Here is a 17,922-nt window from a genome sequence, read left to right on the forward strand (position 1 = left end):
CCTGCAGAATTGAATGACGTTCAGCTTCCCAGTTACAGTAATGTAATGTACTCATTTGCATGAAGGCATCGTGAATGTAACTGAAACGGGTGCTGGGTACAGAAGAGATGTCGAGATATGAAAGAAGACTTGATTTTAAACAATTGCAGGATTGAGTTCCGAAGTCGCTGTGAAAATGTTACAGATGTCTGTGAAACACACTCTGACTCTTGGAAGGTGTCTGTGGGCCCTTTCCCCTCATTTAATGTTTTTCATTCTAAAGGTCATTTTCTCTCTGGTTACGGGAGCCACCTTTGATTTGTGTTTTGGTAGTTTGAAAGCAAGATCCATTGTAATAAAATGCTAAAGCAATGGGTCGATGGGATTATGGGACGGGTATGAGTTGCAGAGAAACTGTGTAAGAATTGTCTCGCTCATATGAAAGCTGTTACACAAAAACAAATGCTGCTGTTAAGAAATACTCTAATAAAGCGGTGGCAGTTATGTTTCCATAAATGAAATATTTTTACAAATGTAAAGTCTGTTTTTCCACGGATGGATCCTGCTAAGTTAGGAGGTAATGGCTAGATAGCTAGTAATGGCTGTTTTTAAATAAAAGGAGTTTGAAATTTTATAAGAAAATTGTGATTCGTTGATCTTGTGCCACCATCTGACCAAATTTTAAGATAAGATCACTTTATTAGCCCTAGACAATTTCTTGCATTAGGAATTTGTCCTTTCGCATACCCCAGCTTGCTCTCCATGAGAGACAGACGGGGGAGAGAGAAGCTGGGGGTCAGAGCGCAGGATCAGCCATTTATACAGCACCCCTGGAGCAGTTGGGGTTAAGGGCCTTGCTCAGGGGCCCAATGGAGTAGGATTCCTCTGCCAGCCACAGGATTTGAACCGGCAACCTTCCAGCCACAGGTGCAGGTCCTTAGCCACAGTGCCACTACTCCGTCCAACTTAACTGTATTATGTACAGGATTATGTAATTATATATAATAAATATAATATATGTATACAGTATATAAACATTATGTATTAGTTCAGATGGGTAGCTGCATCAGCATGCGCAGGCTGCAAAGGAACAAGTAACAGGTTTATTCCCTGCTGAAAAGAGAAGAAAGAAAATACAATGTTTCGGCCGTGGAGCCTTCTTCAGGTGTGAGAGAGACAAGGCAGTAAGCAAAGGTAATGTAGTGGGAGAACAAAGGCTGGGAGAGAAGAGGAGCGAGGGGTGGGAGCAGGGGACAGAAAGAGAGGCCAATCAGGAAGTGTGAAGTCAGGAGAGGTGAAGAGAAGTTTGAAATGTATTACATTATGTATTAGTTATGTATTAAATATGTATTACATGTATTAAATGTAATACATTATGTATTAGTTCAGGAGTGTAGCTGCAAAGGAACACCTGAAGAAGGCTCCACAGCCGAAACGTTGTTTCCTTTTTTCTCTTTCCAGCATTGAATAAAACTTTTACTTGTTCCTTTACATTTTATATTTATAATATTATATATGTATTGTATATTTGTTGCCAGGATGATGTGTACCAAGCTGAAGTATGGCCTATATGTTAAAAAAGTATCACGTATAAAGCAAACGTATCACTCATCAAGCAAACTGACTTATAAAGGGTCAGTTTGCTTGATGATGAAATCTCTCAACTTTCAGTTTACTTGGTGCGGCAGATTCCAGAAGTCGATTTTGAAAGTCTTTTCTAAGACACTATTCATGTGGCCCTCTTGAAAGTTTCTATCAGAAATCAAGCGCTATTTCTCTACCACTATAATTGTTGGGTTTAGAGTTGTTAAGGCTATACAGTGTCTGAACAGGGCCGGTCTGAACATTGGAAAGAAAAAAGTAGAAAATCCCATGCAATCACCAGAGGCCTGCATACATAATACTTGCCAATTGCTGCTGTTGATTCCACAGGTAGTGATACATTTGTGTCCAGAATCCAGTAAAAGCTTCTGACATATTTGGGTAGTGTAGGAGCAACATTAGACTGAACTACTAGAGCTCTCTCTGTGGAGAGTACAAGGGGTTGGTGGCCTGAACACTTCCTAAAATACCTGGGGTCAGTTAAAAGAGGCCTGTCAGGACAGCAGTAAAGGTTACGTTACTCTTTGGTGTCTGTTAGGTACCATTAAAATTAAAGAGGAAAAACTCCCCAGTAACTTCAAAGAGGTTAAAATCTACCCAGATATTGTAGATATTGCGTCTGGATTATGGTGAAGGAGGTTTCACTAGTTAACTGAACTCCAAGTTCTAGCCTACTTGTGTAATTTAAAAAAATACATGTACCATAAACACATCAGAACTTTGTCAGATTGAATTAAATTCTCCAGAAGTGCATCTATTGTAGCTGATTCAATCACTTTCATTGATTGAAAATCAGTCATTCAAAACCATGCTTGCAGTAAAACAGCTATGTTAATAACATTATTGTTTTTAACAATAGCAGATAAATACTTTACCTTAAATCAAATATTTCCTTTTCTGAAAAAAAAGTATTGAGAAAAAATATCTTCCATCTTTGTTTAGGAAGATATTTGACTTTATTATGAGATTAATACTGCAGTTCAAAATGAGATTTAGAAATCGTAATAGTGTATACTTTATTCTATTCTTGCCTCCTGTTTCTTCCTACTTTACAATAGACCTTTTATAAAAAAAGCATTTTAAATTGTTGGGAATTGGTTAAAAGGAGTTAAAACATTGTCTGCAGTATTCATTACCCATTCGGTTTTGTAAAGTAGATTTTTCTATTTAATTTGTTGATACATAGGGATCCAGAGTTTTATCTAACTGATCTTGGAGAACACTATGACCCTCTGCAGGATAAAGTGGTGACTGAACTGGGTGAATGATCTTTGAGTTTGTCATTTTATCATATTGTACTGTCACTAGTTTTCTGAGGGATATGATTGTGAAAAATATACAGTGATTTCACATAGAGGTTCAATAAAAATTGACCAAGACATATTTGACATCTATGTAGAACATATCTAGCTTTTTTATTTTTTCCTGTTAGTCGGAAAATTTAATTTAGAGGGAAGTAAAAAAAACATCTCAGAAAACTGTGCTTGGAGCAATGGATTACTTTTAAGATGAAAACCCGTTTTGTTGTTTATTCAGGTTTGTTTCTCCTAGTGTGTACACTGTATATAAGAACACCGTAAGAAGATTCCCTGTCCAAACATTTTTTTCTTTTTCATTTTCTACTTTTTTTCTTTTACTTTTTGTAAAATTGCGGAGTCAAGGTAGCAGGCACGTAATTTGCAGGAGGATGGCTTTAGTTAAGTGAATTGTAGCACTGGTAACTTTGGCAAAGATTATTGGGCAGATCTGCTTTTTCAAAATAGGTGGACATTTTGTTAATTTGTATTATAGAATAATCCCATTTTGGTACTTTTGCTTAGATAATTGAGAACTTCTTGTGTTGGATAAACCAGCTGTTTTTTTATTCTAAATCTGTGGTTTCAGTACACACTTTTAGAATTTTGAATCCTCTGTAAAACTGTAGTTTTTCTGTAATGGTGTAGGATCTGCATTGCAAGAGACTGCATGTTTGTAACATTGGTATGTGCTTTTCATATTTTAATAAGAAATATTTTCATCGAAATTACAGTGTGATGCTGTTATAAGAAACGTACAATTATTAAATGTTTTTGCATGAACTAAATTCATAGAGCAATCTGAAATATTAGGTGAGCCTGCAACAGCTGGCTCTCTGTAGCATGGCCTTGCCAGTTACAAAGGGCCTTTGGAATTTGTAAAGGTGAATAATTCATGGATTTCTGAAATGGAAGACAAAGCAGTTTATGCATCACTGCCAGGTATTGCCTGGCATTTACTCTGAAATCTTTTTTATCAAAAAGGACATGTGTCTAATTTAAGTTTTAATAGGAAATGGAATGGTTCTCTTCAACTTGGGTACTATATCATATCACTAACCAAAGCCTCTAATCTGACATGACAATTATTCTCAAATATTTTTTTAGATAGAATTAAAGATAGAATAAAGTCACAATGTAGTGAATATGTCAACACAAGAAAAAGGCAGGCTTACCCGATATAGCCTCTCATTCAGACATACTGAGGAATTAAACGTTAATGTTGTGAATTGAACCATGTGAGCTGATTAATTAGTATATTAAGATATCTTTTGGAAGTTATGTGTACGCATTACGTTAATTTAAAGTAAATTACAGCAAAAAGAGAGTCATTATTTTAAAATGGTACATTGATTCTGCTCTTATGGTTTATTAAGTCCGGCCATGGAGATCGAAGGCATTACAGTTATAACCTTGTGCTATGATAATTATGATAAGATTGGTCATCAACTCTCATTGCTGGTTTTGACTATTATGAATCAGGATTTGCTATTGGGGAGTTGTATAGAGCAGGTTGTAATCACAGCTGCGCTGTTGCAGCTCACACTTAATATTTATTGGTCAGTCACCTCTCGGTAGAGCACACAGGGTGCACTTGGTAGTGTAATAACAATTAATAGGATATATTTCAATTGAATGTTTTGGTACGTATTATTTTTAATTTCTTTGTCTTTTATCCAAAGACACTTTGTGCCCAGTGTCCCACGAGGTATTAGATCTTGAATCCTTCCATCTGATTTATTAAATGTAACCATACCCTTGCAGCTTTTCACAATCAGTCAAATGCAAAGTAAGTATGGTCAAAGGAGAGTACTTGAAACACAATATCAGTCTTTTGATTACAGTTAATTTGTGTTTTCTTCTGTAATGTTGACAGATAACTATTGATATGCTTTGCACGGAGAAACAGCACTGCTAAATTATTCACAGTTCTGTCACATGTCTTGGGGGTATGTGTAGACACATTTTAAAATAATTTCCTGAATTATAATATTGATGGGAAAATTGTATTTCCTTTTATTCATATTTATTTTCCTTTAATTATTATTATTATGTAATCTTTTATTATTGTGTAACAGCTCAAATTTACATGAGAAAACTGAAAATTTCTCCACTGTCAATACACAGAGCGGTAATTAAAAATAACTGTCTCTACATTTTTTCTATAATATAAAGGTTTAATTGTTCCTGAGGCCTCTTTAGGTACAAGTTACTCTTTTTGTAGAGATGCATGCTTCTATAAAGATTTCACACTTGTTTACAGTAGCTATTCTTTTTTCTTCATGAGTTTATAAGTATATGAATTTTAATTACAGTAAGAACATTTAAACTGAGCAGTTAACATTTGACCTTTAAGTGGTTGCTGTGCATTACCCTTCCTTTAAGGTGATGGTTGCTACAGTTTCAGATTTGTTTTAATGCAGTCTCTGATTTGTACAGTCCTCTGTCAATTCACAGGACATCCTGAAGTTGACTTCACTGGCTTTAATCCTCCACATGTGCGGAGTACTGCTGTTCTTGGAGCTGCTGCGTTATTGTTCTGTCCAACACGCAGTTTACAGATGGCTTGTCTTTGATGCCACCCCGATCTTGCCACATATTAATACAATCTGTGCAAAATAATTACATTAAAATATACTTTGGGATAGTCTTATTTTTGTTTTTTTTTATTGTTCGGCAGAGTATTGCACATTTGTTCTTAAAAATGTATCCATACCTCAATCTGCACTACCAGTAACTTTCAGTCACACAGAAAACACATTTATCTTTCTTTCTGTTGAAACTATTAGTTTTGATTTCTTCTCATGTATCCTTTGTAATTATGTTATGACCTAATTTTGGTCCATTGGAACGTGATGAGCCTCAGGACATATATCTATTGAGGTCATCTTTTTTTCATCCTCTCTTTGCTTTGAGCATCCTAGATACCCACTGCTACAGTACGTGGCTTGGTGTGAAGGGGTTGGACAGTGCTGAGCACACGTTATCTTTGTCCATGTTTAACTAGTTTAAAAAAAGCAACTGTAAACTGTTTTCCTCCTTCATACTGGGAGAGAGAGTGAGAGCTAAAATTGTCTTTGGATAATCAAAGTCTTCTGTAAACAGTTGTCAGAATTAAATCCTCCTGTAATGTCTTTTGATAGATGGGGTCTGTTCTTCAAGAGTAACACTTGTATTTTTTGGTTGCGGTTCAAGTTGTCTTGTTTTCCAATATCGATTATCAGAGCAATAAAGTAATTCAGAAACCCTGGGTACGGATGGTGATGAAAAGCGTCTCCATTCAGTCTCAGCATGCCTGTCAGTGCTCCTCTCCTCTAGGGGGACTTGTGGGGTTCAAGAAGGTCTCAGATAGCTGCCCATCATGTACCCCAGGGAGCCTGCTTCTAAAAAAAAATGATCCCTTCCTGAAAAATAGATTATATCTCTCTTAAGGGCCACTTCCCTTCTGCTTAACCTTGAAAATACTCCTGCTTCAGGATCCCTGATTTATCATTTAGTGTGAGACTGTTACATCTGCTCGATAACCTTTTCCCCCTCTCAGCCTCAAACCCCACCTCAGCCTCCACAGAACAGAAACTGAAGGAATTTGAACCCGTTTTTATTTACATGCTTCATGAAGTGGGAAGAACTAAAAACTCCCTTAGACTGGTAATCAGGCCTCCGCTAGTATTCAGTTACTGAATCTAATTAAAGGGGAATTTTGAAAGACAGTTTTCCTAATATAGTCATTACTTACTTTTTGCATAAGTAACTGTCCAACCTGGCTTTCTTTTGTTTTGTAAGGTTAGAATTTTTTCCCATGCAACTTAGTTGTTCCAAAAGTCACCAGCTTTAGGTTTTTGGGAATTCACATTTCTAATGACCTAACCTGGACTGTGAACTAGGACTCTATCTTGAAGAAGGCTCAGCAGTGCCTCTATTTCCTGAGGTGCCTCAAATGATGGGGGAAGTTCTACCGCTGCACCATTGAGTGTGTCCTTTCCAACGGGATCACCGTGTGGTACGGCAACACCTCTTCTCGAGAGAGAAAAGCACTGCAGAGAATGGTGAACCTGGCCTAGGAGATCATCGGCTGTGGTCTCACAGAGATTAAACAGCTGTGAAATCTGGTCATCACAGAGGACAGTCACCACCAGGGGCATGAACTCTTCACCCCACTGCCCTCAGGCAAGAGATACAAGAGCATACGGACACTTACCACCAGATTCTTCAATAGCTTCTACCCACAAGCAGTGTGATTGGCGAACACACTTGGCCATGCCCCTCGGACCACACCGACACCATCTACCTCATTGTAATTTTATTTATTGCAGTCATTGTTGACGTCTGCATTGCTTACATTCAAACATTTGTTACTTGTACATTGTCTACTGTTTGTTTGTAGATTGTCTTGATGCACTGTCTGCGCTGTTTTACACTTTTTTTTAACAGTCGAGAGACTTTCTGAAAGTAAGAATTCCATGGTACCAGTACATGTACCGGTTACATATGGCAATAAAGTTCAAGTTCAAGTATAACTCATTTTAAATCCCTCAGGTTGTGCAGAGCACATTTCTGGGCATGTTTCAGTGACGTTACCCTTCTGAAATCCAATATTGATGTATTCCCTTGCGACAGCAGGCCAGACTGCAGGTGTAATGGACTTCGTGTCTGTCTGGAGATGGCTTTGTGTGGCTGGGGGCTGGGAGTTTGCTGACAGACAGTTGAATCCCAATTGTCTACTCTGCGGATGATGTCTACTCTTCATGCATGATGTACATAAGCTTTTGCAGTACTGATAATATATGCCTATGTGCTTCTTATCAATGGGCTTCAACATTTCAGAGGCTGTCTTGGTTTTAACAGCAACAGGCAGTAGGTATGACAGATAACTTCAGTGATGGCAAAGCCAAACATACAACAATACAAACACAAGTAGAAAATGTGAAGTAAAATTTGAAAAATTGACTGTGGAGTATTTCTCACTCTTGTTTAACATCTCACTGCTAAAGTCATTACAAGATTTTCTGGAACTTGCTAGACTTATTTTTATAAATGGTGCCAACCACTTCTGGAAAACATTTATGCAAGTGAGGTCAAACCAAGGATAGTGCTCGAGTGTCGAATTGCTCTGCAGAGGGATGAAACTGTTAGAAGGTAACATGAGCTGAATGACTTACAGGACAAGAATAAGCACAGGGATGGCTAAAGAAAGACAGTAGGGAGGCTGTTAAGTCTTGTAATCATCTAGCAGTTTGTTAGCATTAAAGAATGTGATCATCAAGTCACATGAAGCTGTTTACAAGACCTTGCTGAACATGAGGACACTTAGGCAATATACCAGCCAGCACAGAACATGCACAGAAGTAAAAGTGCCATTTTTTATGTAAAAACACAAGCTGATCAATCACGGAACTGCTTCATGACAGCATAACAGACACTAGCTGCCCTGTGAATTATGAACTTCATGTTCACTCTGTCGGCAGATTAGGGTTCATTCTGTGCTTAGTTGCTTAGTTGTGCTGATAGTCCCATTCACAAAGGTATCACTTGTCACTTGTCATTGTGAAATTGGCAGTGTCACTATTAGAATATTATCTCCTTCCAGAGTAGGAAAGGAAGGATCAACTTTCTCAAGCGTGGCATTACCAGAGATTATCCAAACTGAAGAAGCATATCAAAACCACATATTAATATGTAAGATAAGAGAGATATGTCTAGCTTTGACCCTTAGTCAAAGAAGGAGAGAGGAAGAAGCTGCAGCACAATGGGAGCACTGGGGCCCTCAGACAGGTTATCAGCATTCAGTTATGACTCTCGGGGTTTATCAGCCTGTACAGGATTTGACCAAATCGGATAGTGGATCAGCAGGAATTCCAAACCCTCAAGAGAGCAGAATTGTTTCTGTTTATGATTTCGTTTAGATGTATACTATCCTTAGGGTGTCACAGCAGAGGGACTCTGCTCATTAGCATTTTGCTTTGATTGAATTACTCTGTTAGGTTTTGATTGACTGGTGTGTTTCCCCCATTTTGCTTTTGTCTGCTCAGGACTCCAAGGGAGTCATTTCCCCGAGTCCAGCTGCTATGTGGCAATTACATTAATCATGCATGTGCTTTCTCTGCCAGCCGGACAGCTAGGGTTATAGTGGTGATGTGTGCAAACGCCAGGGACCAGCAGCACGGCTGGAATTGTATTGCCTATTAGCCAATAACAGCCATATCTGTTGAAATGCAAATGTGTATTTTCCCAATATTCATGATGGTGCCTGAATTATAAACTATTCCTTAAAATATTGGCCTGTTTTGCAACTTCCATTTTTGCAAAAGGATTTCCCCAGCAATGTGTAGGACCATTTAAATATTCTGCTAAAACAAACAGCACTGAACATTATGTTGCTGCCTCTGCTTTCTTAGTTTCTTTTCTCTATTTAATTTCAGTTTTCTTTCCTTTCTTTGATTTTTGTCTTGGTTACTGCTTCATCTTTGTTTTCGGTTTTCCTTATTTTGAGTTGATTACCTGGGGACTTATAATCTGTTCAGTTGTTTACCTTGATGTATTGTTCCCCTTGTAAATCCTCAATTTTTAAATATTGCTTTTGTAATTATTGTGTTTATAAAAAGCAGGATCCAAGTAAAAGATAGCACGGAGCCTTAGTTGGTGTGCATCTGGTGTCTGAAGTGATTTACAGTGTGGACCTAGTTTCTGAAATGATAGAAATTGTTTTTTACAATCATGCCTTTGTTTTCGAAATGCCTTATCTAATGATAATAATAATGATAATGTTATGATGATAACGATAATGTTTCTTTATTAGCCCTATACAATTTCTTGCATTAGGAATTTGTCTTTTCACATACCCCAGCTTTTCTCCATGAGACACAGACAAGGAGAGAAGCTTGGGGTCAGAGCGCAGGATCAGCCATTGTACGGCGCCCCTGGAGCAGTTGGGGTTAAGGGCCTTGCTCAGGGGCCCAACGGAGTAGGATTCCTCTGCCGGCTGCGGGATTTGAACCGGCAACCTTCCAGGCACAGGCGCAGATCCTTAGCCACAGATCTTCAGCGCCCTTCAGCGGAGCGGTAGCTCTGTGGGTATCTTCAGCCTTGGTTCTTTGTCAGATGAGTGACTGTGCTTGAATCAGTCACTCCAGTGCTTACTGTAGGCATATACAGATGCTACTCTTTAACATCTCTGTTGTTGTCCATGGGTTGGTGACATTTATTAAAAAATCTGCACAGTGCGTTTTTGAAAAGGAGGTATCTTTGATATTTAAAAAAATAATTTCACATTTGTTTTTTTTGGCACTAAAGAAGAGCTTATAATGCAAATTGCTTGTAGGTTTTTGAAGGAAATTCATATAAAGTGGTGTAGGTTTCTTGTCATGATTACAGTTTTAGTTTTTCATTTCATATTTACAGTATAAAATACTTCTGGTGTTTTTGGTTCTTGTATATAGCATATTGCAAATAATGCAGTTTAGCAAACATTCAAGCAGTTCCGAATAGTTTTATGTATAACAAAATTGGCCTTTATCTGTGACTTTTGGAAAGTTTTGGAAGGATTATTGTGATTAAACCTGAGGTCTTATTTAGGCTTTCAAAGCATTTCTAAGGAATGTGAGATGTTTCTGTTTCAAAAGATGTAGTTAAAACAGTGGGGTGAGTTCATTTGTTTTAAGGAGAGAACTTTTGTTTGTCTTTCTAATGATTTCACTTTATTTTGTTTTTGTATGATGTGACATATTCCAATTTTTTAAAAAAGAATTTCAGCATAAAACTGTAGTATATACTTTGCAAGCCTTCATTCTGTGGCTTTCTTGGGAAGAAAAGCTGAAATGCACATGAGGCTGAAGCACAGAATTCAAATTATAGGGCAGCAGCCAGGAAGTTGCCCCTTAAGAACTAGAACAAGAGTAAAGTAATATACTGTACAAAGAGCAGTACCTTCTTCTCATTTCATTCTACTTACACCTTCACACTGTTCTTTCCAGCTGGGTAAATTTTGTTTTTAGTTCAGAATCTAAATCTTGGAAGACATGTGAGGAGGAGCAAAAAGATTTATCTTTTTTTCCTACAATCCCTAGCAATGTGGGTATGATTCTCCTATGGCTTAATGTAGCACTTGTACGGTATGTGTCTGCTGTTTCATGTGCCCTTGCTCAGAGTCTTCAAGGGACACTGGTGGTTTGCCAAAATGATTTATTGATATATGGAAGCTGTGTGGAGCTGTGACTGTTTTGCATTGACTGTTAGTATAGCTCTTAAATTATTCACAATTTCCGATTTAAGGCATGAGAACAAAATATGTTTTTGTTTATCCAAGGACTAGAACCCCTAGAATTGAGTTCCATTCCATGGTGCTGTCGGACGACTGATCGGGAATGTGTCACGCTGTTGCCTAGTGCGATCGTGCTCTAGCACGACATACGAGTTAATGGAGACAGTTATGTAACTTTCAACTTAGCTTATGTGTAAAACATTTAGATCTTGCACTCCAACCTGACTGCTTTTGAAAGTAGTTTACTACAATGGCGAGCAAAGTTGAATTATATTATATTAAGTTGTATTTATATTACAAGTATATTACCAGCAGCCATATCACCCTGAAGCTCACAACTGGCAGTCCACTGAAGCTCAACAGGTGTGACCCTGGTCTGTACCTGGATGGGAGACTCCTGGGAAAAACTAAGGTTGCTGCTGGAAGAGGTGTTAGTGGGGCCAGTAAGAGGAGCTCACCCTGTGGTCTGTGTGGGTCCTAATGCCCCAGTATAGTGATGGGGACACTGTACTGTAAACAGGCGCCGTCCTTCGGATGAGACGTAAAACTGAGGTCCTGACTCTCTGTGGTCATTAAAAATCCCAGGGCGTTTCTCGAGAAGAGTAAGGGTGTAACCCCGGCGTACTGAGCCAAAATTTCCCATTGGCCCTTACCAATCATGGCCTCCTAATAATCCCCATCTATGAATTGGCTACATTACTCTGCTCTCCTCTCCACTGATAGCTGGTGTGTGGTGTGTGGTGAGTGTTCTGGTGCACTATGGCTGCCGTCGCATCATCCAGGTGGGGCTGCACACTGGTGGTGGTGGAGGGGATCCCCATTACCTGTAAAACGGTTTGAGTGTAAGCAGTTATTATTAATTATTATTGATGCAGTACACTTTAATAGTGTTTTTCTTTCTTATAGGTTGTTGCATAGTGGTTTCCAGACAGTGGAAACATTAGACAGGGCTGGGGACAGAGTGGATGAATCCTTGTGATCACACCTGGAATATGATAGTAAAGCTTTTGGCAGTTATTACCTTTTAATTTGCATATGCCTCTGTGTTCTCTGTGTTTCTCCTTTCCAGATCAATAGGAGAGCACAGACCAAAGTCTTAAGACAGCAGGAATGAAAAGTGAAAGATTCTGGCACATAATCATCTTATAGAGGTCCTTTTCTGGGAGGAATAATGTTTCACCCAGTTGGAGGGATCAGGGGATCGGTGGGGACTGGTGTAGCATTTCCAAGCTTCTGGCCTGAAGGTACCAGATGAGAGATTTTCCTGTGCAACTCCTCTCACTGTCTTGAGAAGAAAGGATTGATTTATCTCCACCGTGGGCTCTGTGAGTTCTTGGTGTCCCTCTTGGGGTTCCCATGGCTACACTAGTTTTGTCTCTCCTTCCTTTTGGCCTTAACTTTGTTTGCATGAGAATTTCCAGTTGTGCAGTTTGCATAGCCTGGCAGGCGACACTTGTAACTCTGGTGATGCTTATTCACCAGCAAGTGGGTTACACAAACAGAGCCTGATCAAAAAGCCTTTAAATGTTAGTGAATATAAATAGTTGAAAGTAACATATCTCATTGTTTTTAAAGTATCATGTTTTTAATAGTAAGAAACCTAAATCTTTTATTTTAGTGAAAACCATTGTTCCAGCTCCAGGTGGGAACATTTTAGAAATGTTAGTTTAATGTTAGTAAATCACTTTGAGAGATGATGAGCTTTTGTCATTTTTACTCTGCACACTAAAAGTAGTTTTTGTTCCGTGACCTTTTTTCCTTTCTTTATATCTGTTGTTCATGGTTTTTATTCTAAACAAGAAAACCAAAGCAGGAACAGTGCTATAGCATTATAATGTGTGTACCTCTAGTGCAGTCTCAGTTATAACATGGAAAGGTTATGGCTTGCATTTATTACATGAGTATGACTCAAACATTTTGATATAACAAAGCAAAACAGACAGCAGAATATGAAACCTTTCCTGTTCTAATGAATGGTGGACAGAGCAAAAACAAAAGAAAATCAAGAAGTGTTTTCAGGAGATGCACTCCACTGATAGCTGGTGTGCATTGTAGAGTCTGCATTGTGTGGATGGATGGATGAAAGACTAAATTATATTTATGGTAAAATTGACTCCAACGTGGGCTGAAGAGGGAAAAAACAACAGTGCACTGAAGACTGTGCTCTTTGTTTGATTTCTATAGGAACATCAACAGTGAGTCCCAGTCCAGAATAATACTGTGAGCACAGGCAGAGAAATTTAAAAAGCACTTTGGAGATCAGCTTGATTTTAAAGCAAGCATGGTATTGGCTCTGACACTTGAAGAAGAGACATTAATCAGGTTTCTATATGTGGGTGTGGAACATATGGAGATTGTAAAACATCAGAATAATTTAGATTTTTTTCAGTAGTACAGTGATTACAAATGAAAAATAGTTCGTAGTTAAAAGTTCTTGGATGCATCTATACTGTAAAATCTTCGGATTAAGCAGTGTTATACTACAGGAATTTGTATGCTGGAAAAAATATAAATGTGCCAGAGAAGCAAGTCTGTTTATAACATCATTCACAAAAACATCACAAAGATAATTTGTTTTAACCGGTTTATCTAACAGTAAGCATCTGATTCAGTAATGCCTCTGGGTAGCTGCTTGTTCCAGAATAGGGTTGGTTTTGGTCTGGATTTTCTGGCTCTGGCTCTGGAGCTCCAGCACGTGAGACCCAGCTCTGCCTGGCTCCGGCTCTGGTTCCGGAGCTGATCAGGAACCCCAGCTCTGGATGTTACCTGACTCTGGACCTGATCAGGAACCCCAACTCCAGCCTGGCTCCGGCTCTGGAGCTCCAGTTTGCGGTCCAACTCCAGTTTGAGCCTCTTGGTGTCTGTTCCACATGCCAAGAGCCCCATTGTGTAAAGAAATACCTTCTGTTTTCACACCTCAATGCAATTCATTGTAAATTCCTCTTGTGCTGTTTCAAGGGTCTTGTTTCAGTACTTTGCATGAACTGATCCATTGGGTTTACTTTCACAGTGCTTTTTGGGCAGCAGTGTGGAACTGTGGTTAGAATTTTGGCCAGCTAGAATTTATATTTTTTAAGAAAAGACTTTTCAAGACTGAAAAACTCCAGTGCGTGCAAGATGTTAAAAAAGAACATTTGTAAATCAACAATGTTCTTATTTTTACAATTAAAATAATGTAAATCTTAAGTATTAAGTATGTAAAGTGCATTTTTATTTAATAGTATAAATAATAGCCTACATGGCGAAGCAAGATCTTTTCCTTTGTCTCATAAGTCGTTGTGACGTGTACAGTCTTGTTTTGTCTTCTGAAAGTGAAGCTCACCTTCTGCTCAGGATTGCAGGGCATGTCTTACCTTGTCCACAGTCATTTGAGGACTTCTTCCCCTTTGACTCAGTAAGGATGAGCTGGCAGTGCAGGACTTTGAAGCAGTGCTGTTCATACAGAAGACTCCTGTGAAATTAGCAGTAATGAATGCCCTTTTTCTGACCCACTTCATATTCTTCAGCCAGATGGTTTGTGTGATTTAAAGCTATACAGATTTCACAAAGTGTATTCATTGAGGATGTGCTTTTTGTCTACCTACACACATAGCGCTTTAAGCTCATGTCACACCAGGGCGCATGCTTCCCAGCACCTCCTGCAGTAGAACGCAACCACTGCCGCTTGGCACTTTTTCCCCTTTATTGCCACTCGGGGACTCTGTATGTTCTAATATACAGTAGTTGCTGGAACACATTTACTGTATGTCCACATTAAACTGCACTCATCCTTTACTGTTGGCAGATGACTACATTTGTTCTGGATCGGCACATTACCATATACTTTGAGAGTAATGGAGATTTTTTTCATTATAAAAGCTAACTGCAGCAAGTGAGTCTTTTACTGTGGTGCTTAGGATTGCACAGGGTTCTAAATGTTAATCTCAGGATTTGAAACTATGAAAATGAAATTAATAGGATTTCCTACAAGTTGTGAGAAGGCTCTTCATTTCACTGTGTGAAGTCAACCTGGTTCTTTGGATAAACAATTGACTTCTGACTTGAATATTAATGTGTGGTGAACACCAGCTAGGGCCATTTCTTTGAAGCATTAGAACAATACTCATTAGAAGACTACATGAAAATGTGAATACCACTCGTAGATTAAAGATCGAGTCATACATCAGCAAGAGTGACCATCTGTCTTCACCCTAGGTTCAGCTTTGCAATCAGTGTTGCTGGATTATTGCTGCACTGACTGTAGTCCTGTGCCAGTGGGCTCACTGTGCTCTGTGTTATAAACTGCAGGGATGCAGGATCTGTTAGCCAATGACATACAGTATGTGTATTACTGACGAACAGACTGTTTCATATGAACATTTTTAATTCCTCTGTTGCGCCAAGCAATAAAGTTGTATTTAAACAACTTCAAGAGAGAATTCATCTCAGTACAGTCATTAGGTGTCATGTGGTAAGCATCATAAAAAAGGCTTCATACCTCAATCTAGGAAGCAATGAAAACTGTACTTTATAAAATTAGTTTATAAAACAGTTTTTACCAATTAAAGTGTATTAAAATGTCATATAATGTAGTTATTAATGTTCATATACTCTGCTGCTAGTACATTGAATATTGGAGATTTCTTCATATCCAGTTTTTCTCAGTGATGTACGTAACTGGTAGGTTATTAATAGGAAATTGCATAAAATGATGCTACACTGTTATCTTAAGAAAAACAGTACATGCACCCTCTTAGCATTTTTTAAATAAATATGTTTGGAAGACTATTGATCGTGGATAAAAGACTTTGCTGCCAATGTAGATAAAATATGAATTATTGCATATTTTTCTCCAGAATTAGCTTAAGGGTTGAAATAGCATTTCTGACTGTTCAGCATCCTGCCTAATGCTCCTAAATGTCTTGAAAATCCATATCCTGTCTCCATCTCGAATTTCAGCATGATCTTGGATAGGTGCCCATCAGCCCAACATGTTACTGTAGCACTAGAAAGATTTAGCATTACAACTTTGCCAGGAACTGAATGCACCTACTGACATAATGCAGTTAGTGCCTTTTTTTGACTCGTGTTGAGTGACTGGCATGAAATTGATTAAACATTTTTTTATGTATATTAATTAAATTCTGCATCTGATGAATACATAAGACCTATTCTTGAAATAAAAGGGTCACATTAATGGAATACAACAATGAAATCCATGGACTGGAAGGAGAAATGAAAGGGTTGAAGAAATCCTCAAAAGAGAATTTCTTTGTGCTTGTAATCTTTTGAACAGTTGTACACTATATACCCAGTATGCAACAGAAGAATAATATTACAATCACTTTTTAAAGGGAACATTACAGTCCCCATACGTCCATTACGATGTTTGCACGCAACTTGTTGGGTACTTACTCATTCTGCCACTGTCTCTGCTCCTCGCCGAGATCCTCAGTTGTTCTCTGACGCACAAAACATGGAGATGTTGTCTGTCAGTTGATAATGTTACGCTTGAATGTTCTCCAAGCACGCAGATCATTTTCATGCCACCCGAGCTGCAGTCGTGCTCCTGACGTGTAGGTTAGCTCTTCCTGGAGTTCAGTGCTGTAGCCCCGGCAGTCTGGATCGGACAGATGTGGTGGTTTGGTAAGGTCACCAAACTGAAGTTCAGTTCTCATTGCGGTCAATCTCCGACTTCCAGGTTGTGGCCTGTTTGTTTCTTACAGAGAGGTGGCCTTTAGAGTGTTATGTGTACAGTATATATAGATCAACTTTAGATTGTTCTTGCAGGAATTATAATCATTTTTTGAATGGCTGTCTATATAGATTCCTAATCAACTATTTTTGGTGATTTTAACTCATGTTGCATATAAATCTACATGCTGAGCACTTGGTGTTCTTATGACTTGAGCTCAGGGAACAATGCTTTCAAATAGCCAAGCGAAACATATTCATGATCTTCAGATCTCCTGACTGTTTCATCTGGGTTTTAAGGGGGCAGTGCAAGTTGGCGGCAAGTTCACATCAGTCTGAACTGCACAGTTTCTGGTAACAACATTTTAAAGAATGAAGCTGCTCTAAATGAATGTGATTACATTTACACTTGTCGCACTAGGTCATTAATAGTCCATTGCATAGACACAAATTGGCAAGAGATGTTTGCACTTCTGTACAATATAAATACAGTGGTTCTGTTTGGGAACCACATTTTCTGTATGAACTAGAGTTGTGAAATAACTTTTTAGTGCAGTGGACCTTCCACTTCATCAGCACGTTTTCATTTAAAATGTCCCCATCAGTTATTGATGTAAAATGTAAACTTTTGCTTTATCAGTTGTCATATCATTCCTTGATTAAGAAAGCTTATTTCTATTGGTATACATTCATAGAACAAACTCTACATTTATACTTTAAATCTGAAGGGAAAGAGCTTTTCACTCAGTATACATCAAAATCATACTGTTTGATCAGTTTAAGTTTTTTTATTTTAGGAATCAGCAGTACTTATACGAGGAAGGAAAGCACCAGATTCTTGGATTATTTTAAGTTAGGAAAATAATATAAAAATAGAGATGAGAGAGAATCTTTTGTTTTAGAACAGGTAAATTTAGCAGATATTTTTAGTCTGGAGTTATAAACGGTATTAAAACAGGTAGTTAGTCAAAGGATATCCTGAAAACATTCCCAAATAAAAACATGAGACATTTTTAAGAATACAAACAGCAGTGATACGGATCACGGATTTGTGTACCATGATACATTTGAACTTTGTTAAACACTGGTGTTGTCATCCTGCTCGTGACCTTCGCC

General features: G+C 38.3%; 1 protein-coding gene across 3 annotated transcripts in view; it reads left to right on the forward strand.

Moving 5' to 3' along the window:
- The window catches only part of cep85l (centrosomal protein 85L), a 91,214-nt gene that overhangs the window by 14,554 nt on the left and 58,738 nt on the right, over window positions 1–17,922 (forward strand). The gene's annotated exons all lie outside the window — the stretch shown is intronic.

This window comes from Atractosteus spatula, chromosome 2, assembly GCF_055471065.1.
Source record: "Atractosteus spatula isolate fAtrSpa1 chromosome 2, fAtrSpa1.hap1, whole genome shotgun sequence".
Classification (NCBI taxonomy): domain Eukaryota; kingdom Metazoa; phylum Chordata; class Actinopteri; order Semionotiformes; family Lepisosteidae; genus Atractosteus; species Atractosteus spatula.